This window comes from Hesperophylax consimilis, chromosome 21, assembly GCF_061612785.1.
Source record: "Hesperophylax consimilis isolate HC1 chromosome 21, BYU_Hcon_1.0, whole genome shotgun sequence".
Taxonomy (NCBI): Eukaryota; Metazoa; Arthropoda; class Insecta; order Trichoptera; family Limnephilidae; genus Hesperophylax; species Hesperophylax consimilis.
This window is the reverse complement of record NC_142856.1, coordinates 21,578,011-21,594,052: the sequence shown is the minus strand read 5'-3', so window position 1 is coordinate 21,594,052 and position 16,042 is coordinate 21,578,011. Positions and strand designations below refer to the sequence as shown.

The window sequence follows — 16,042 nt, the reverse complement described above, 5'->3', positions numbered from 1 at the left end:
GCATATATCGAATATATTAAAAGAGTTCCTAACAAGGTATCAGTCAAATGGGACTGCGGGCATATATCGAATATATTAAAAGAGTTCCTAACAAGGTATCAGTCAAATGGGACTGCGGGCATATATCGAATATATTAAAAGAGTTCCTAACAAGGTATCAGTCAAATGGGACTGCGGGCATATATCGAATATATTAAAAGAGTTCCTAACAAGGTATCAGTCAAATGGGACTGCGGGCATATATCGAATATATTAAAAGAGTTCCTAACAAGGTATCAGTCAAATGGGACTGCGGGCATATATCGAATATATTAAAAGAGTTCCTAACAAGGTATCAGTCAAATGGGACTGCGGGCATATATCGAATATATTAAAAGAGTTCCTAACAAGGTATCAAAAGCTAATGTTTTGTGAGGACGGCGGAACTTGTGTTCATATAAATACAAATATTGATACTGACTTTATCAGTTGCAACCGTTACCCTTTTTATTTTCTGTGTCTTATTCTGTTTCATGTTTCGTTTAGATTTGATAGTACTATCTTCTTCTTTAATGATTAATTTAAATACATATTCAAAGTTGATATTCAATTACCATATTTTATGTGCATTTCTGCAGTGTTTATAGTTGGTTCTCAAGTTCTTTAAGTTCGTTAATTTTCTAAAGTCAGATTAATTAAAAAAAATCGGCGTGGTTATTAAAAGAGAGTTCTCGGAGGTTGTCAAGTATAAAACAGACCATTTGAAATCTTATTGAAAAAAATTTGGAATTAACCTTCCATTTGTGTCCTCGAAAATCCGTTTTGATTAAGCGAACAGTTTCATAAACGGCACAATTTTTTTTGCTTTAAAATTACGTACATTTTGCATTGGAAACCTCAATCGATTCAAACTTATGAATCTATGATCAACTCATTATTTTAATGTTATTTTATTTAATAAAAGTCATTACTGGTTTACGAATAACCTGACGATAATTAGAAAATCTCCCACCACCCCCACAGTAAGGGCCCGTTCCCACTTCCGTTTTCAAATCGGAGGCGGGTCCCGTTTTAAAAACGGATGACCAATGGCCCTGTTCACACTTCCGTTTTAAAAACGGACCATACTCTACGAAAAAAGATAATTGTCGATTCAACCAAAACATGTTATTTGCTCATTCTTCAGTAATGGTGCGCAATGGACGACGATGAAGCTCTTGTTGTCATGTGGTACTTATTAAAAAGAAGGAAAAAAGTGAACTGAAAATTTTGGGTACACCCAATCATAGCCGAATGATTTTCTGTAGGAATTTTCAAAGTGTTAATTGGTGAGTTGAGAAGTGATGAACTAAAGTTCTTTAATTATTTTAGAATAATAATGATTGGATTATTTATATAGCGCCGTTTTCACCGTGAGAAAATCACCTCAAGGGCGCTTAATGGCTTAAGAGAATGTCTATCACTTCCTTTAACCATCTACTGGAATGCGTTTCAGAGAGCTTAACATATCAAAATACAAAATTGAGAGAGTGCATTTGTCCCGAAGAAAGGCTATCGATATTTTAAAGTAAGAAAACAATAAACACTCAAATATTTTTTATTATGTGTTTATTAAACTAATACGCTCTTCCGTGCATCTCATTAAAACTTTAAAATTTTAAAAAAGTAAACTTAAAAAAATAAAAATAAAAATTTTGATGTACAAAAGTTGTGTACACCAAGTGTTTTGTTTTTATTTAGTTAAAGATAAAATATTACCATACTCTTTCTTCGACCAGTGGTATTAAATTTTCGGCATATATTTCCTTATCCATTATTGTAGTTTTGATTTATTTACTTAACAAAATAACCAAATACAAGCACGCAGCGTGCCTGCTTCCTTGCGACAGGGAGCGGGCGGGGAGGGGTCGGAGTTTGGCGGGGACTCTGCCGGAACGACTGGACGACAAGTGTGAACAGCTCCATACAACACTATGAGCGAGCGTGTTCCGGCACGATTTGAAAACGGACGCGCTGCGTAGGCGAGCCATCCGACAAAAAATGTCGGATCCTTTTTCAAATCGTGTCGGACAAGTGTGAACAGCTCCATACATCCACTACAGCCACTAGGGCATCCGTTTTTAAAACGGGACCCGCCTCCGATTTGAAAACGGAAGTGGGAACGGGCCCTTAGCCGGCTGAGGAATTGAACTCACGACGCATGGGTGAGATCCAGACGCGATTCCAACTCGGCCAATGACCAGTAAAATTATTTTTTAAATTTTTACAATTACTGCAGTACAATACGAAAATGCTACACTCTTTTATTTTGTTATTTGTTTTTGGGGTGTTATGCCGTGTTGCGCTAACTCCTTCTTTAGCCAACGTTTCGGACAGCATTGCAGTGTCCATCATCAGGGCAGATGTGTTATTTAACGTTGGCTAAAGAAGGAGTTAGCGCAACACGGCATAACACCCCAAAAACAAATAACAAAAATACTTTTGGCCGTGAAAATCTTAAATCATATTTGCTACACTCTTGATTCTTGATCATGTTAAAAAAGTGACAGCATGCAAACTTCCTGATAAAATATTAGTAATTCAGAATGTATCGAGAACAAGGGTTTTTTTTCGTAACAGGTATCATGATGGAATGCTACAGTATAATATCAATATCAGTATTTGTATGAACACGTGTTCCGCCGTCCTCATAAAACATCCGCTTCTAACCGATACTTTGTCATGAACTCTTTCAATTCATTAGCTATAGATCCACAGTCCCAATTTTAAGAGTAAAACGAATAATTTGAAGAGGTTTTCAATAAATTAACAGTAACATTATTGTAGTTTTGATATATTTACTTAACAAAATAACCAAATACAAGCACGCAGCGTGCCTGCTTCCTTGCGACAGGGAGCGGGCGGGGAGGGGTCGGAGTTTGGCGGGGACTCTGCCGGAACGACTGGACGACAAGTGTGAACAGCTCCATACAACACTATGAGCGAGCGTGTTCCGACACGATTTGAAAACGGACGCGCTGCGTAGGCGAGCCATCCGACAAAAAATGTCGGATCCGTTTTCAAATCGTGTCGGACAAGTGTGAACAGCTCCATACATCCACTACAGCCACTAGGGCATCCGTTTTTAAAACGGGACCCGCCTCCGATTTGAAAACGGAAGTGGGAACGGGCCCTGAGAGGAAAATGTTGCTTGTGTCGTTGTGATAGACGACTTAGGGCCCGTTCCCACTTCCGTTTTCAAATCGGAGGCGGGTCCCGTTTTAAAAACGTATGGCCAATGGCCCTGTTCACACTACCGTTTTAAAAACGGATCCGTTTTAAAAACGGACCATAATCTACGAAAAAAAATAATTGTCGATTCAACAAAAACATGTTATTTGCTCATTCTTCAGTAATGGTGCGCAATGGACGACGATGAAGCTCTTGTTGTCATGTTGTACTTATTAAAAAGAAGGAAAAAAGTGAAAAGAAAATTTTGGGTACACCCAATCATAGCCGAATGATTTTCTGTAGGAATTTTCCAAGTGTTAATTGGTGAGTTGAGAAGTGATGAACTAAAGTTCTTTAATTATTTTAGAATAATAATGATTGGATTATTTATATAGCGCCGTTTTCACAATGAAAAATCACCTCAAGGGCGCTTAATGGCTTAAGAGAATGTCTATCACTTCCTTTAACCATCTACTGGAATGAGTTTCAGAGAGCTTAACATATAAAAATACAAATTTGAGAAAGTGCATTTGTCCTGAAGAAAGGCTATCGATATTTTAAAGTAAGAAAACAATAACAACTCAAATATTTTTTATTATGTGTTTATTAAACTAATACGCTCTTCCGTGCATCTCATTAAAACTTTAAAATTTTAAAAAAGTAAACTTAAAAAAATAAAAATAAAAATTTTGATGTACAAAAGTTGTGTACACCAAGTGTTTTGTTTTTATTTAGTTAAAGATAAAATATTACCATACTCTTTCTTCGACCAGTGGTATTAAATTTTCGGCATATATTTCCTTATCCATTATTGTAGTTTTGATTTATTTACTTAACAAAATAACCAAATACAAGCACGCAGCGTGCCTGCTTCCTTGCGACAGGGAGCGGGTGGGGAGGGGTCGGGGTTTGGCGGGGACTCTGCCAGAACGACTGGACGACAAGTGTGAACAGCTCCATACAACACTATGAGCGAGCGTGTTCCGACACGATTTGAAAACGGACGCGCTGCGTAGGCGAGCCATCCGACAAAAAATGTCGGATCCGTTTTCAAATCGTGTCGGACAAGTGTGAACAGCTCCATACATCCACTACAGCCACTAGGGCATCCGTTTTTAAAACGGGACCCGCCTCCGATTTGAAAACGGAAGTGGGAACGGGCCCTTAGCCGGCTGAGGAATTGAACTCACGACGCATGGGTGAGATCCAGACGCGATTCCAACTCGGCCAATGACCGGTAAAATTATTTTTTAAATTTGTACAATTACTGCAGTACAATACGAAAATGCTACACTCTTTTATTTTGTTATTTGTTTTTGGGGTGTTATGCCGTGTTGCGCTAACTCCTTCTTTAGCCAACGTTTCGGACAGCATTGCAGTGTCCATCATCAGGGCAGATGTGTTATTTAACGTTGGCTAAAGAAGGAGTTAGCGCAACACGGCATAACACCCCAAAAACAAATAACAAAAATACTTTTGGCCGTGAAAATCTTAAATCATATTTGCTACACTCTTGATTCTTGATCATGTTAAAAAAGTGACAGCATGCAAACTTCCTGATAAAATATTAGTAATTCAGAATGTATCGAGAACAAGGGTTTTTTTTCGTAACAGGTATCATGATGGAATGCTACAGTATAATATCAATATCAGTATTTGTATGAACACGTGTTCCGCCGTCCTCATAAAACATCCGCTTCTAACCGATACTTTGTCATGAACTCTTTCAATTCATTCGCTATAGATCCACAGTCCCAATTTTAACAGTAAAACGAATAATTTGAATAGGTTTTCAATAAATTAACAGTATTTCATACCAGTAAGTTTTCTCTGCATATTTTTCAATAATTTTCTATTCAATGAATTCAGATGTGTAAATGCCGTGGAGATTAGTTGGAACATCTGTTACATAAGATCATTTGTGGGTAGTCATTGGGTTCCTTCAGTTTGCTTACAATTACATTTTGTCTATTTTTTGCTCAATTAGTCGATCATTGCCACCGCGTTGTATTTCTTTCAAATCAAATGTTTGTACATAGATTTAATAGGATAATTTAAGAAGTTCAAACACGTATCATCGTACAACATAGCTATTTGTTAAAACCTATATGGTTTTTGGTATGTGGCGTCCAGAGATGTGCTTTATTTCAAATAAATCCATTTCAAATGGAAATGCAAAATGGGTATTTTCCATTTTGCATTTTAAATGCTTTTCTAAAAACCATTTTGCATTTTAAATGCTTTTCTCAATGCATTTTCCATTTTAAATGCTTTTTTGCAACATTCTTCCTACTTTCTTCACTCATCTTTTTTCATAAGCCCCAAATATCAGTCAGTCCTCAACCTCGCTTTGAGAGATAATTTACATTTGTTAAGTTGCTCCCTGGTAGGAGAGTGATACCATTACAAAAAATACTGATTTAAATACTGAACATGGCCATGACGCTGTAATATTAAATGTTAGATAGCAGTTTATATGTTTTTACGTTGGCAACTAGTCCCGCGCAAATTTTTTGTGGTTTCATAATCTGTAGTCGTTGTGTTTTTGGATTTACCATCATGTTAATATGTTTGTTCTACATTGATGTCCATTATTAAATGACAAAATTGTTTAAAAATTCTATAATTATTTTAATTGTTTGACCTGAGAAACCATTTTGCATTTTCAATGCATTTTGAAAATAGGTATTTTGCATTTTGCATTTGAAATGCTTTTCTAAAAACCATTTTGCATTTTGCATTTTCAAATGGAAAAGTTTTGACCCATTTCCATTTTGCATTTCAAATGGTTTTGGGTACCCATTTTTCACATCTCTGGTGGCGTCTATCTATTTAATGTTTCAGGAATTCTGAAACCCAGAAATTCGGCAAGCTCGTCGGTGTCCGTAACAACGCGAGCACTGATTGGATTACACTTCCAATTAATTGACCAATCAAAATCGTTTGTTTTGGCGTTCCTATCATTTCACCCGCATATTGGTTTAATTAAACAAGCTGCAGATTAATCCATTGACAATAGTTGTAGTTGTATGTGAATATTGTGTTAAGTCTGGGAACAAAACATACTCGTACATGTGTGTATGAGCTATAATTGATACAGAGTCAATAGGTATAAACTCCTACGCATCATTCAAAGTTCATATCTCCATTTATCGCGTTATTTTTTAGTTCTTAAGGAAATGCACTACGTAGTAATGCAAAATCATGTGTTTTTGGTTTAAAATTTTGGTCGCCTAGAAATGTTTCAGATGCTTTAATTAAATACCGCGAGTATAATACATCTTGGCCTTTGAAATAATCGAGTATTTTGTACATAAATCTTTTTAAGTCCAGAAAAAAATAAATTATAAGACCTATGAAAACTACTTTAAAGTTCAAAATTTCCTACTTACGAACTTATTTTCGGTTATGATTTTATTGTATAATGTGGCAAATTAAGTTATATATAAAACGATCGGAATTTTTTTAAATAATTATGCTTGAACATCATCAAAATAAAATAAAAGGCACTTTTTGGCCATGTTTTTTTCTTGCATAAATCAAAACAGCTGGATGGTGTTAAGCGGGAATTTAAGCCTTATCGCCATCTATGTAAGGAGTGTTATTGATGGTGGCTCGATTCAAAAGATTACACGACGTAGTGCATCGCCTTAAGATCTGTCTCTGAATCCAGAGTTCTTAGTTAAAACCCGAGTAGTATTTGCATCTTGTTATGGAGTTCTAGACTAGAGTTACTAATTGTAAGAGACTACCATTCAAAATCAAAAAATGTTCGAAAAGCTGCAGTTTTGTATTGTGACCAGATCTGAAGAGGTGTTATTGCGTTATTCTGAAACTATCAAAGCGAAAACCCATGTTTATTTACGTAAAAAACTTTTGAACGATGAGTTTAATCCACAGAGGTATGGTTTTATCATTATGAAACTTGTCAGTTTTTGTCTTGAATTTCTAGGTCAACGAAACATATTTTAGTTCTTAACGTTATTTCCACCGTCAGGAAAGTATCTTATTTTTTAACAAATAACTTCATATTTAATAATATTATTATTTATTATTATTAAATATTAAGTTATTTGTTAAAAATAAGACAAGACCTCAAATTGTTTGTTCCTTTATTTTATCAAATTTTCGGTAAGAAAAAATGATTTTTCAATGGAGTTTGAGTTAATTCGATCTAAGTCCAGTAGGTACTAACTTACGGATTAGTACCTACTCGACTTACGGATTACCCAAAAATAAAATAATGGCAACTTATAATTAATAATGATATCGTGTCCTACACTAGGAAGTAGTAACTAGTAAACAATTTGGGAGGCGGGAATGGGTACCGCCGCCCAGGGAACCATTCTTTGGATAACTTACATCGTAACAACTTACAACGTTTGGTGATTTAGCAGGGGTGCCCGGGATTGTGGGGTGAGGTTTGTCCAGGTCTTGGCGGTGGATGGGTTTGCCCACCTACTGCTTGGCGGGTCGGATCGGAAGAGACTGATTGAGGGAAACCTTTTAACCTATCTAGCCATCACTTTGCACCGCAGTGGGAGGGATGGATTCATACGTCCGTCACTCCTGGACACATGACCACCAGATTTCTACCCACCCCTCATACCTTTATCCTTCCCTGAACTTTATCTCATTCCTTTCCCGAAAAGACCCTCCACAAAGCATTCTAAACATAGGTATGGAAATAATGTAAAAAAAAACATAGTTATGAGTAATCATTTTTGTACATAATATCGCATTCGCTAAAACAGTCTGAAGCCGCGTTATAACTACCGCATCTTATATAATTGTATATCAGTAGTTGAGGACCTCTCGTATCCGTTTACCAGTTCCAAGACAAGTTGTTATTACGAAACTTTCCTTGTTCATGTGCCGGAGTTTCGACGCAAGGTAATATACCATCTTCACAACCCGCCAACAGGTGTTCCGAGATACGGTGTAGACGTGTAAACACGTTGCAAGGATGCTGAGAGTAATTATTATTATTACAAAGTGGAAATATCCTAGTAGCGGGCCGCTATTTCATCCCTTTGACGGATTTAATAACATTATGATAATCTCGCATGAGATTACTTGAAGGGCGTATGTGTTTGCAGATCACTGGTTCCGAGGCTTTAGAAGCCGGCAGACGCAACGAAAGGTGGAACAGATTAGAGGTAGCGTGTAATATCGATTTTTTAAAATCTTGTTCATTGGTACCTAATTATATAATTATAACGTGCTTCTCAATATTATATACATAGATGCAAATAAATAATCTTAAAGGGACCCTTACTTGTGTAATGTGTGGTGATATAAGTACTGGATGGATTGAGCGATTGGTGTCATATATATATATATATATATATATAGGTATATATATACGTTTACTATATTATGTGATTTACCATTCCTCAAAATATTAATACGGAAACATATAAAACTGCTTACTGCGGTTTAAAGCTAATGAATTCATCTAGATTTCACCGTTTATCCTATATTTTTAGTTTGTATACATTTGGCACATTTTGGCAATCGATCATTCAAAATGTTTATGCAAACTTAGCATAATATAACACAAATTACTAGAATAAAAAATAAAATCAAATATTTAGTTTTTGGTTAGGAAGTAAAACAATGAAACAAAATTAAAAAAAAACAATAATTTTATTATTTAACTCATGAAAATGGATATTTATAAGTTCTGCTGTGTAATTATTATTGCGTGAGAACTGTTTCGCCTTCCGAAGATATTATCAAACTGTTGACAGTTTTTATAAATAAAATATTTAAATTAAATTAAAATTAAAATTAAAAACCTTGTTGAATTGAATTGCGAGTCTAACGGAATTGAAAAACGTCGCTATGCATTAAGTATCTTAGGGAATTTGCGAGGTAAGAGAGGACTGCGGGCAGGTGTTAAAGCTGTTTCGAAAAACTTTTTCGAAGCTTTCGATAGTATCGGATGCAAACATACATTCAGACGTGACTAAGCTTGCTTAACATTGCTGTGGCCAAGTCTGCCTATGCAGTTAGAGAAACAATTGCGCGTTTTACTTTTATGTCAAACAGCATGTATACATATATCTGTCACAGGTAACATCTATAAAATATAGGTATAAAAAAACACACGCGCATTCAATTGCAACGATGTCAAAATTTCAAATCAATCGGTGAAAAACTTTAAGATTTTAAACAAACGAACATTTACCTTTTTGTTTATAAAGAGAGATGGGTTGGCCTTGAAGTGACAAGAAATGTCTAAATTAAGAGTATTTTACGAAACTCTTACAGTCATAAGCGAAAAGATGTTGGCACTATTATTAAGAGTATTTTACGAAACTCTTACAGTCATAAGCGAAAAGATGTTGGCACTATTATCACACAGATTGTAAAAAGTTATTACTTTTAAAGATTTATATCACGAGTATGTTACATGAAGAAAAATGTATTTTTGACTTTGTTTTTATAAAATCTACATTTTATTTCCAATATTGATGAAACTTTGCACACTTGACCTTTAAAACAATAGAAAGGTGTCCGTCTACACGAGATAAAATTAAGCCCATATCCTTTTCTAACTCTTAGCAGAATTTTGTTGCTTCTCGATGAAATTTTGCATTCTTGACTTCAAAATAAGAGGAAAATTGGAGTATAAATCTGATGTAGAAAAGCTTTACACAAATTCCGGGCAACGCCATGGACTGCATGAATTAATGCATATATGAAAAAAATCAAGTATAAAGAGAGTTAAGGAACGCACTTGACATAGTTTAACCAGTGATTCCTGACATCCGGGAATTTTTTTGATGTTTTTAAAAAAATTTTTTTTATCAAAAATAATTTTCAAAAAAAAATTTTTAACAAGTCGTCACTGGTTGGTCAGCTGAATGACCACTAAATTCTTCAAATCGACCCTAGCTGTCCAAATCTTACAGATTTTCTATGTTTTTTGATAAAAAATTATAAAATAAAAACATCAAAATTTTCACCAAAATTTTTGCCAACATTTCATATAATTTTTTTTTTCCAAAAAATGTCAGAAAAAACAACTCTGCATTGAAGTTTACTAATTTTACACTTTCACACAAATGTGTAAGTGCTCCAATTGATGTACAAATCGATTTTTTGTGCCTGGAAGGTATTTAGATACATAGAGAAATTCATATGTGACGGCACAAAATTTTGGATAGACACCGAAGGAAATACGCCAGTATATTCACTGCTCCATGTACCACGTATCACAGATTTATATACCTACTGGCCACTAGTATGTATGTATTAATAGCCCAGAACATAGCGAAGATAAAAGCAGTACATTATCCATTAGTGTCCCGAACAAAGGTCCCAGTGACGTCACCGTGTACAATACATACACAGTTAATATAATATTATACGTAAATGACATCTATGTATGCATTAGTTGGTAGGTTTGTTTGCAATGTTGGCTGCGCGGTATTCTGATATCTCGTGTTCCGCATGACCAAACATAGCCCGTGTTATATGTGGGAACGGATTAAACGTGGATACACGTTGTATATGTGGATGTGAATGCGAATGGAAAGGGTGTCTGTTTCTCTTGTAATTTGGAAATAAATTGTTTGTTCTTAAATTGAATTGGGACTTAGAAAATGACCGCTTTTATAACGATTTGATTATAGTTTTGGACTAATTTCATAACTACGATTGCGCAGCCCCTTTTAAGGTTAAGTTTTCAAAGTATCACATATATATTTGTTTATTTATTTATAATTTATTATAGGTACGATAGTTCAGCAATCATCCATTTACATACATGATAAATAAAAGATTTAATTTGTGTTAATGTGTTTATATATTAGTGAATGTACATAAGCTACCGTGAGTAGATTCCCCAGAATAGCAGTTGTATTCAAAGAAATGATTTTTTGAAAACATCCTTATGGATACGTTTTCAGTCAAGATGTTAAAGAGTGATTAAACGTATTTACTATTTTATAAATTAAATTCGATAGCAACAGTCATGCGATGCTGTGCTCGAATATCTCTTCTGCCCTGAGGTATCTTGAACTGAAATTTTCATGGACATATAAGCTATAGCTATACAAGAAGAATGGGCTATCAATAGATTTATGAATTATATTAAAATTCAGTATTGCAAGATTTGCAGAGGGTCTCTTTTCTAGGCCAATATATTATAGTACCCTTGGAAAATGAATAAAAATACGGAAGTAATGCTGGGAGAAGTAGAAGATCGGATCAAGAACAAATAGAGTAGGTACATTTTCAATAAATGAGTAGGTACTAGATACTAATTGGTAGGTACCCACGTTTAGAGTGCAAACCATCACATGAAGAGCCTTATGTGGTAGAGATTAATCTAGGGAAAAACTATAAAACAATGTGGTCAGAATTTCTATAATTATTTCATCAATTTGTATAATATTCGTATATCATGAGCTATTTTGGTTTGAAGGTTCAGAGAATTATTAGTGAGTAGGTGATTTCCAAATTAGAATGCATTGTCATTGACAACGATTATATTTACCGAGTTTCATCTCGAACGGATCTCGGAAAGTGTGTTAATTTCAGCTTCCAAGGTTTGAATTCATTTATTCCCAAAAACAAAAGTGATATTCAAATAGATATATTTATAGGTAAGGCAAGAAAAAATGTATAGAGACTTGAGCGAAACTGTGTTAATAAATGCAAATAAAGTGTTCCAATTCCCCAAGGTTCCCACCTGGGACCTTTATTATTTATCCTATTCATCAATGACGTTACTAGCATTTTCTACAATGTCGAAGTTTTTACTCTTTGATGTGTAGGATTGTCTAATCTTGCAATTGAAACTTAATAACTTTTATCAAATAGTGTTTTGGCAATAAAATTCATCTAAATATTAATAAATACCAAGGTTCTACAAAATTGCACATCAAATAATATATAATTATTCATCGTGTATTGTTACTTAATCAAGCATCATTTTTGACCAAAAACTCTGCTTTGTTTCTCATTTAACTTCTGTCGCCAACAGGGCTAAGAAAATGTTGGGTTTTATAGTAAGGATTTCCAACGATTTAAAAACTGTTCACTGATGAAAAATTCAGTACACATCTCTCTTCATCTCTCGTTAGAAGCATTTTAAAATATAACTCTACAATTGATATCATTGAAAGAGTCCAACGCAAATTTTTGAGTTGTATTAACTTAAGACTTGGAATTCTTTTAGATTCAATAGATTATGAGCTTTTATTACATTCATTGAAAATGTTGAAGTTAACTGACAAAAGATTTTTTTCTTACATTTCTATAAAATATTGTGTATTGTCAGTTGGATAGTTTTTATATATTAATTTTGATTCACTTTCATGTTACCACCCTTATTACAATTTCAGGGTATAATTTTGTTATAAATAGATCACACGCCACTGGTAACTCGTATGATATGTTAGCGGATGTATTGAATATGCCTTTATGGAAAAACAAATTTGTATTGATTAAACATTTTAGTAGTGCACATTTTCATGAGATCACTGCAAAAGAGAAGCCAAAAGCCAAAAATGTGTATGTTCTTGGTATGCCTTATATTGTCACGAATGTAGGTAATAGAAATTAAAATCGCATGACAAACGGAGTCTAGAAACTTTCGATTTCAAGCACAAAAGTGATTTTTATTTATTTTGTAAATAATTTTATTAAAAAAAACAAAAAAGTTAATCAAGGGAAAATGTCACAGATAATCTTATTAATAATACTGTATTTTTAAAAGGTAGTTTTCTTTACGCGTTCATACATTTCTATTGAAAAAAGAATAATTTTTAGTAGTCTAAATTTATATTTCTTATTGAGTAATGTATTTGTATTATAATCAAGGGAACCGATAGGAAAACCTTAAATTTATCTAAAGCATATTTTTTGGTATTCATAATGTAGACCAATTCGTTATAAAGATTAATCAAAATAGTGAATTAGCACTAAGCTTCGCTATAACTGTTTTTCTTTTGGTATTGTTTCTTCTTTATTTCTTATAATTACTTTGTATTATTTTTCTCATTAAATTATTTAGTCTTATAATTTTTACTTTCTTTCCATATTATACTCTTGACTGTCAATAACTTTCATGTTTAAATAGATTTAAATAAATAATTCGTGATGTATAAATCACATGTCACACAAATAATATCAGATTTATTATGTTCCCAAATCAATTTATCACCAAAGCGTTATCTTAATTTATTAAATCCTACACAACCCCAATTGAATCCTCACATCCTTCGGTAATTTAAATTGATACATTTAATGCCCCTAACCCGAGGCCGAGCCGAGGGCGCCCGGGGTGGTCGCAGGGGGTACTGTACAGGGTACCCTGTACACTGTGCGCTGTATCGCTTTGATCACACGCTCACCCTGGGGCCGGGTGTCTGGAACAGAGCTCCCACCCCCTCCAGGGGTATTTCTACCTCCTAAATCATTCTGCTGCCCGGGTTGAGATACGGTGCTGAAACTGTTTGGGCTGTGTTATCTGGGTTGCAGGGTGTTCAGTGCTTGGTGGGATATTTAAGAACGTAATAATAACAATAATTTAATCCAGGTGTGTATGGGTAGTGCAATGCAATACATTCCATAATAAACAGTTAAACAAAATAACAATATGCAAATGAAAACAGCAAATAAGTTAAAAATGTAATAATATGTAGAGTTAATAAATAGTCAATTAAAAAGAGTTTAAACCGTAAGAGACTTAAGCGCACTGTGATTGCTCGGCGGGTTCTAACAGAATTTACACGGTTAACTCGTGGGTCGGTTGGCTGCGTCTTTTAGAATATGAACAATTTTCTGCAAAGTTGGGCTGCGCAGCCTCAAATTATTTCAAAAGAATTCTTGTTTTTTGGAAATTTTGTTGTTAAATATTCAAATTGGAATTTGTTGATTTCATACCGAAACGAGAGGGATTGACCTTACTGTTAACCGTTAAAAAGGCGTGCTTTGGAGTCATATTGGTCATCTGTGAGATTTTGATCATTTTGGCGAGCTTTGAAAAATGCCAACTATTAAATTATTTTAATCATGATATTTGTAAAATAAAAAAAATATGGATCCTTAGTCAGAAGGTGAACTGGACTGGAATTTCTTATTGTATAATTTGTTATCGCCGTTTTTTTGTGAAAAATTACCTCAAGGGCTAAGTAGACAATTACAGTACGTACATCATTCACAAAAACCTTATTTTTTATTGATGATGTTTTCTCCAGACCTCTTTAAATATTTCATATCAAATACCAACCACCATGTATATTGCTGTTAGTTATACAAATTTAAACAATATCCGATTGCGGAAACATAAATATATATTTTTTAAACTGCTACTTTCTGGGAAGGTCAATTATTATTATTTTTCTATTACTATAGCTTTCAATACTTAGGTATTTTCAATAATACTTCCATACTTCGTCCCTTTCAATCATCTTTCACCCTCTCCCTTCTTTCCAACAATTAAAAAAAATATATATTTTGCCCCGTCCCGGTGAATTCCGTTAACGACGTCACTGGCCTCCCCCGCAGTGGTGGGTAGTGGGTGTGCCACAAAGCCGCACCGTAATGGGATAACAATAAAACATACAAACCGCAAACGCTTAGCAAGTTTACATGCAATGTTGATGCTGAAATAGCGCAGTGGCGTAACCAACACTGTGGTAAGTGGGAATCGTATTTAACTCTAATTCAATTTAACTCGACCAATGAATATTTGTGAATCTTATTATTTTTTTTGACATTTGCAAGTGGGGTACGTTCTGCTAAAATAAGCAAATCAAATTAACTTCGCAATTCTTATAAATCATTGGTTGTGGTTATATATTTACTTTGTCAAAGCAATAGATTTTGTAATGGCAAAAAAAATAAATTTGTATTGGTACTATATACTAAGGAATTGTTGTACTATTCTAATTGGGAAGTGTATTGACGTTTAGTGAAGTAAGAGGGGTAGGAGTTGGTGAAACTCAACATAAGGACAATCCAACACACCTTTAAAAGTGATATAAAGTCATGAAAAAAGATGAGGCAAAAACTAGGTTAAACAGGTTAGGTTTATAGGTAAGTTCTTTTTTCATCGCTTTTAAAGGACTTAATATAACTTTTTGAAGGTGTGTTAAATTGTCATTGTGTTGAGTTATCACGAACCATGTCTAATCCTTCTAAACGTCTCTTTCTTAAGCTTCTTCACTGTGCTTAGGTACACCAGAATGTTGAATATTAAAATGTGTATTTTTTCAAAACATCTCAGATTTTTACAATCTTGAAATCATCACAAAATTATTAACAAACAATGGCGTTTAAAAAATTATACGCATACCCCAAAAACACTAAACACCGCCAGCTGTTCGCGAACCTCCGATGGCTGCTAAAAATGCAAAATACCCAGAAATTATAACGCCGACAAAGGGATCCACAGATAATGAAAAGCAAAGGATTTTTATGCTACGTTTGTTTCAAAAAACGTAAAGCGCCCAAACCGCCGGAATTTGTGTATTATTCCGTTTTTCGGGAGCTTCCATTTGTGCGTGGGGTGTTTTCAATTCGTTTCCGAAAATTGAGGCTTTTTTTATCAGTGACTGTTAATGGATGGTTTTTGTTTTTATTTGAACTTAAATCAATTATTTTTGGTAGGAATTTTGATTTAGGAACGATATTTAATTAAAAGAAGATACAGGTCCTTGAATTTAACTTAAAAATATATTTTAACCCCTCAAGCATTGTACAATATCATTTCAACAAATATTTCAGCTTGAAATTCCATTTAAAATAGATTCACATGTTTTTAAACGTATCGCAAAGTCTTTGAAAGCAAATGAAATATTCTATTTATTTATTTCGAATTTAAGGCACAAGT

The 16,042-nt window shown here is 34.1% G+C and overlaps 1 pseudogene; it reads right to left on the bottom strand.

Annotated features, from left to right (window-relative positions):
• The window catches only part of LOC149413733 (paired box protein Pax-6-like), a 149,315-nt pseudogene that overhangs the window by 40,722 nt on the left and 92,551 nt on the right, over window positions 1-16,042 (bottom strand).